Source organism: Molossus molossus, unplaced genomic scaffold (assembly GCF_014108415.1).
Source record: "Molossus molossus isolate mMolMol1 unplaced genomic scaffold, mMolMol1.p scaffold_m16_p_1, whole genome shotgun sequence".
Classification (NCBI taxonomy): domain Eukaryota; kingdom Metazoa; phylum Chordata; class Mammalia; order Chiroptera; family Molossidae; genus Molossus; species Molossus molossus.
Window position 1 is genome coordinate 202614607 of NW_023425344.1, and position 6000 is coordinate 202620606.

At 46.6% G+C, this 6000-nt stretch overlaps 1 protein-coding gene across 2 annotated transcripts in view; it reads right to left on the minus strand.

Annotated features, from left to right (window-relative positions):
• The window catches only part of INTS14 (integrator complex subunit 14), a 45516-nt gene extending 41381 nt beyond the window's left edge, over positions 1-4135 (minus strand). Inside the window, exon 1 of one of the 2 annotated variants that reach the window (XM_036271010.1) lies at positions 4088-4135. The gene's annotated coding sequence lies outside the window, so the exon portion shown is untranslated. Of the gene's footprint in view, positions 1-2211; positions 2390-4087 lie in introns of those variants that run through there. The other variant, XM_036271001.1, reaches the window with a different exon arrangement.
• Positions 4136-6000: the final 1865 nt, after the last annotated feature.

A 6000-nucleotide genomic window follows, 5' to 3' on the forward strand; every position in this document is an offset into this window, starting at 1 on the left:
AATTACTAAAGAACATTTCTATCTGTCATGGTGGTGATTTTTGACAAAAAAAATCTTTTTGGGCATCATCACCATCTTAATCAATATAACAGTATTTGTGCAGGTGTTTGTTTAATTATCTTGTTGCTTGGTGTCCCCCCTTTTTAAATTAAAATGAATGCAAAAATATAAAAATAAAAGGGCTAGTAAAATCGTAATCCAAATTAGACAAAGTTCGAAATCATTAAGCATGACAAAAGCAAGACTGTTAGCCTCAGTAGTACTCATTGAATGTAACGAAGCAACAGGGCTTTCTTTTTTTTTTTATCCTCACCTGAGGACATTTTTCCATTTTTTGTTCAGATAGAGCGGGAGGGAGAGAGAGGAAGAGAGAGAGAGAGAGAAACATCGACGTGAAGGGACACATCGAGTGGCTGCCACCCGCACGACCAACCAGGGCCGGGGACAAACTGCAACCGAGGTACGTGCCCTTAGCGGGAACCGAACCCGGGTCTCTCTGTACCGCAGGCCGACGCTCCAACTGCTGAGCCAAACCGGCCAGGGCAACAGGGCAACAGGGCAACAGAGCAACAGGGCAACAGGGCAACAGGGCCTTCACTGTGAAGGAAAAGAACCAAGTTAAAGAATACGTATGACAGCTGGCATTATTTCAAGTAATTGTGTATAAAAGTCAAAATGTAGAGGACAAGGAGAAAAAGAGTCCTTTAAAATTATGGGTTGAGCCCTGGTCTTGACTCAGTGGTTAGAGTGTTGGTCCTCAGACAGAAGAGTCATGGGTTCGATTTCTGGTCAAGGGCACGTACCTGGGTTGCAGGTTTAATCCCAGGCCCAGGTCAGGGTGGTGTGGGAGGCAACTAGTTGATGCATCTCTCTACATTGATGTTTCTTTCTCTCTCTCCCCCTCCCTCCCTTCCACTCTAACTAAAAATTAATGGAAAAATATCCTTGGGTGAGGATTGACAAAAAAAAAAATTAAAAATGAATGAAAAAATTATGGATTGAGAATTAGCATGAAGAAAACACTTATGTGCTCAAAAATAAAACTCACAGATACACAGACCTGCTTGCTGCTCCTCTATTATTAAGCAAACTATAGTCTATTGACACAATAAAATAGCATATAAATAAATGACACATGTAGGTATCAGAAATATTTGTATAAAATATTACTAACAGAAAAGCTGGTCACAGGATTGTATATATACACTGATTACAACTTCATAAAAATCATATTGTATATATACAATTAGGGAAGGCTCTAAATGGACATAACAGGTTAGAAATTTAATGTTCATTAATTTCTTTTTTGGAACTTACTTAAAAACACTTAACAGTGGCCAGACTGCTTGATTTGGTACAATTTCCAACTGCAAGTGTGAGATATTCTAAAAATCTATGTGTAAATAGGTTTCGGGAGAACTCAGAACATATTGGTTCATGGAAACAATGTTATCAATGAAGGCCAGGGACTAAGTCAGGTAGGAAAAGCCTTTTTAGCACATAATGAATGGCCTGAGATACATTTCAAATACAATAATGCCTCATGTATCCAACATCAATAAAGATTAAACCAGAGATATAAAGTACCTTTCCAGACTTCTTAGAATTCTAGTGTTTAACCATTTTGATAGAAAAAAATTAAAATGTGTATCCTTCTTCTCTGCATCTTAAACACTGTATGCTAAACATAATGCACACTCTTATAATGACTTGACATCACCACTCTAAACACCAATAATGCCCATCCTGATATTTTACTTATACTAGCATTCCCCCAAGTGTGTGCTTCAGAACACTGTTCTAGAGGGATCCTTCAAGAAAAATGAGTTCAGGCCCTGGCCTGTTTGGCTCAGCGGTTAGAGCGTCGACCTGAGGTCCAGAGAGACCCGGGTTCGGTTCCCGCTAAGGGCACGTACCTCGGTTGCAGTTTGTCCCGGCCCTGGTTGGGTCATGCAGGTGGCAACCACTTGATGTGTCTCTTTGACATCAATGTTTCTCTCTCTCTCTCTCCCCCTCCCTCCCTCCCTCCCACTCTATCTGAACAAAAACTGGAAAAAATGTCCTTGGGTGAGGATAAAAAAAAGAAAAATGAGTTCAGGCCTGCAGATGCTGAGTTCCAAAGCAAAGAATCCAGTTTAATTTGCTAACCCTGTGTTTCCCATTTAACCCTTAATTACTGTTAAGGTCCCATAGAATAAGTGTAGTACGTACACAGAAACAATTCCTTGTATTCAAGAAATCCAGGCTGTTGTGCTGTTTTGGTGCCTCCTCTTTGTAATCAGCTTGCATTCCACCTTTTTACAGTAATCCTCTGTAATCATCCTCTAATTTGCCGCTTCTTGGCTATTATGGGCTGGAAAGCCAGATAATCAAGTTTGTTAAAACTGGGTCCAAAGTCAAAGTTACCTGTTCTGAGAGCCTGTGGGTTTCTTATAGCATCAGCTTAAGTGTCAACTCGGTACTATTTAATCTACTCAGCCTTATAACTTTTCTTTCTGGGTCTCAGCTATGTTGTTCAAGTGAGGTCCTACACAATACTGGTTCAACTACATTACATCAGATAATATACCCAGTAAGGGTAGGGAGCCAAGTTAGATTTTGCCCACTAATGTCTCCTCAGAGCCTATCACAGTAAGTGGCACACAGTAAGTGCTTTACAAATGTTTGATGACTAATGAACTACCCCTAATAAACATATATAACATTAATTCTTTGGCAAAACACCTGATGAATTTTAACTCTGGACACCAGAAACACATTTCCTCCTCTCCTCATTTAAGCAGAGACATCAGCAACTCCTATGCCTCTGTCCACTTACAGAGTTTATGGTCCCATAAACTCCAGGGTGGTCCCATGCATGCATAGAGGCCTTTATGTTACTGAAAGTTGGGGATCATAGGGAGTATTAGCCTTGCCTCTTAGGAGAATGGGAGACAGGATAGCTTTAGATCAGTTATAAGTAAGCACTTCTGGCCCACGAAATCTGCTGTAATACTGGAATGGGTGACCACTGCAGGCAATCTGTCCTTCCCTGCACAAACCTCTGGAGATGGCCTTCTCCTGACTGACGCATTTGTGTCCACCAGCAAACACCCCTCCTTAACAATGGCAAAGTCATGGGAAACCAATTTAATAACTCAGGTTTAAGTATATAAGTAAGCCCTGGCTGGTTTGGCTCAGCCGTTAGAGCGTTGGCCTGCAGTCCAGAGAGACCCGGGTTCAGTTCCCACTAAGGGCATGTACCTCAGTTGCAGTTTGTCCCCAGCCCTGGTTGGTCGTGCGGGTGGCAGCCACTCGATGTGTCCCTTTCCCATCGATGTTTCTCTCTCTCTCTCTTCCTCTTTCTCCCTCCTACTCTATCTGGTCAAAAAATGAAAGAATGTCCTCGAGTGAGGATACCAAAAAAAAAAAAAGTATATAAGTAGAAGAACTGAGTGTTTTTCAAGGATGGTTCATTCAAACAGCCTAGGCCTGATAAAATAAAGTCCTTGCCCACTACAGTCCAGCAATCTCGTGAGAGCCTGGATTTCTCACTTGGGTTGATTCTCACCTGCAGGTCTCCTCCCTACCCCACCCCCACACCACAAGCAGTGTTTACTTACAACGCGTGAGACAACTAGGGGTCTCATTCTCAACAACAGCCTACTCCTGAGAATAGATCCCATTTGGCCTTAATGCCAAGCCTCCATCAGTACATTTATGATTCTTCCCTTAAGGTGACAATTCGCTCATTTATAAAGAATTGATTCTCAGCAGTTTAGCTCCAAAGCGTGAGAAAGAGAGTGAGTGAGAGAGAGAGTGAAAGAGAGAGAGAGATCGATCTGAACTCTCTTGGGAGGCGGAGGGGTGCAGAGGCCTGGGCAGGGGGCCGAAATCTCGGTGTTTGTGCGGAGTCGGCGACCCTCGAGCCCCAGGGCCCGGGAAGGCCCGGTGCAGGGCCCCAGCACTGGCGTCGCAGAGACCGCGCGGAGCGGCTGCCGGGAAAGCCGGGCGCTGGCCCCGCATTGCTGCCCACCCGCGACCCCTGCTCCTGCAAGTCCAACAAGCAACGAAAGGGAACCTCTGGCCCCCGGCCTCCCCCACTCACCCGGCGCCCAACGCCGGCACAGTCCGTCCGCATAAACTTTCCGCCCGCGCACCACAGCCGGAACTATAGGGCCGTGCGACAAAGGGAACCCGGAGCCGGACTACACGCGGGGCTGGGGCGGGGCTTTAGGGACCGCGTGGGGCGGGGCTCGGCTCGGTGGGGACGCCAGGGGGCGCGTTCTTCCCAGCGCCTCCCACGCCGGTGCGTCCGCCAGGACCCCTCTCTGCGCGCCTCTTCAGTATCGCGTCTGAGCTGTGTCCGCCCCTTCTCTTACCCCCTCTCCACGGGCCCCAGTTACCTCTGGCCTCTTGCCCACCTGCTGCTTTCCTGTAACTCTGTGACCCCTTCACACTTTTGCCTCTTACTAACCCGGCCCGTTGGTGCCACCAGCCCCAACCCTCCGATATTTGCCCCTCTTCTCCGTCACTCTTCAGACCCCTCCCTCCTAGTCTCTGAGCCAGTTGACAGAATCCTCTTCATACTCTCTTTGAACTAGAATTCCTGCCCCAGGTGCTCATACTAAGCACGCTGTATATTTCTCTTAGCTGACCTGAGCCAACTTACGTGGCAAGACTCTTCCTCTCGGTCTCGCCCGCACGTCGCTCACTTTACCCCCCAGCCCTTGTCAGGGGAGCAGAGGGAGCGCTCCCCGAGTCCCGCCTGCCCTGGCCAAGCTGCACTGCCGAGGGATTTGCTCTCAGGCTTCCCTGTGAGGCAGCGTGGGCACCTTTGGACCTGGTGCTCCCACAGTAGCCTGTGCTCCAGTGAGGTGCTCGAGGGGGCAAGAAGTAACTTCCTCTCTAACCGTGTAGGGCGCCAGGAAATGCCCGCTAGAGAGGCAGGCCTCAGTGGATGCCCGCAGGCCCTGGGGTAGTTGTGGTTCAAAGAACCATGTTGTACCACAGAGATTACCAGTGGGACCAGAAAGGCCTCTAGAAAACCTTAAGCCTTTGCCTCTTTTAGTTGGTGGGATGGGGCGATGTGGAGGGTGAGTCAAGGAGGGAGAGTGCTTTGACGTGAACAACCGAGTCTGACTTTTCACAGCTTGTTGTGGGAGCGTGCGGGCTCCAATTGCTCGTAGTTCTTTCCATCTCCTCCTTGTACTAGAGGTGGCAGAGGAAGTCAAGTCAGTCTCTGGTAATGTTCCTGCCAGTATCAGGTCCCAGGAGCCTGCAGACTGTCCCATTTGCTTCAGTACTTCTCTCCCCTACTTGGCTGGTCTCACCATATCAGGACCTTGTTATGCTTGAGCAGGTTCTGAGATCTAGGTAAGTAAGACTGCATACTGATCACTTGATTAGAATTTCTAATTCTTTTCCTCATGGAAGGGATGTGGCCAAGAACCCGTGGGCAAGGGAGTTGTCTAACTACCCCTAATGTGATGATGACTCAGCCACAGGGTCACTTTTCCTGGTAGTTCCAGCTTAGTTCCATGGACTGATTCCTTATCTTAGTCCCAAAGCTTAAGTTTACCAGTTTGCTGATGGGTGATGAGATCTTGGTGACCTAATTCTTCTGAATACAGGCTTCCAGGAGACTAGGGAAGTAAAAGGGCAATTTATTAAAATTGACAATTACCCTGCTCAGTGGTTAGAGCATCAGCCTGTACACTGACAGTGTTTCTCTCTCTCTCTCTTTCTCTCTCCCTCTCCCTCCCTCCCCCTCTCCCCCTTCCTCCATCCCTTCCACTCTCTTTAAAAAAAAAAAAAAATCAATGGAAAAAAATATCCTCAGATGAGGATTAACCAAAAATAATTTTTTTTTTGGACCATAAAAGAACTACCAAGAGGACTGCATCACTTTGGGCAACTGGGGAGTGCTTTTGTATTTTTTTTAATTCTTAGTAGAATTACATTAAAATCAGAAGGTTGTTCAGTGAATATAAAGTCAGAGACCATCAAAGAGTTGAAAAG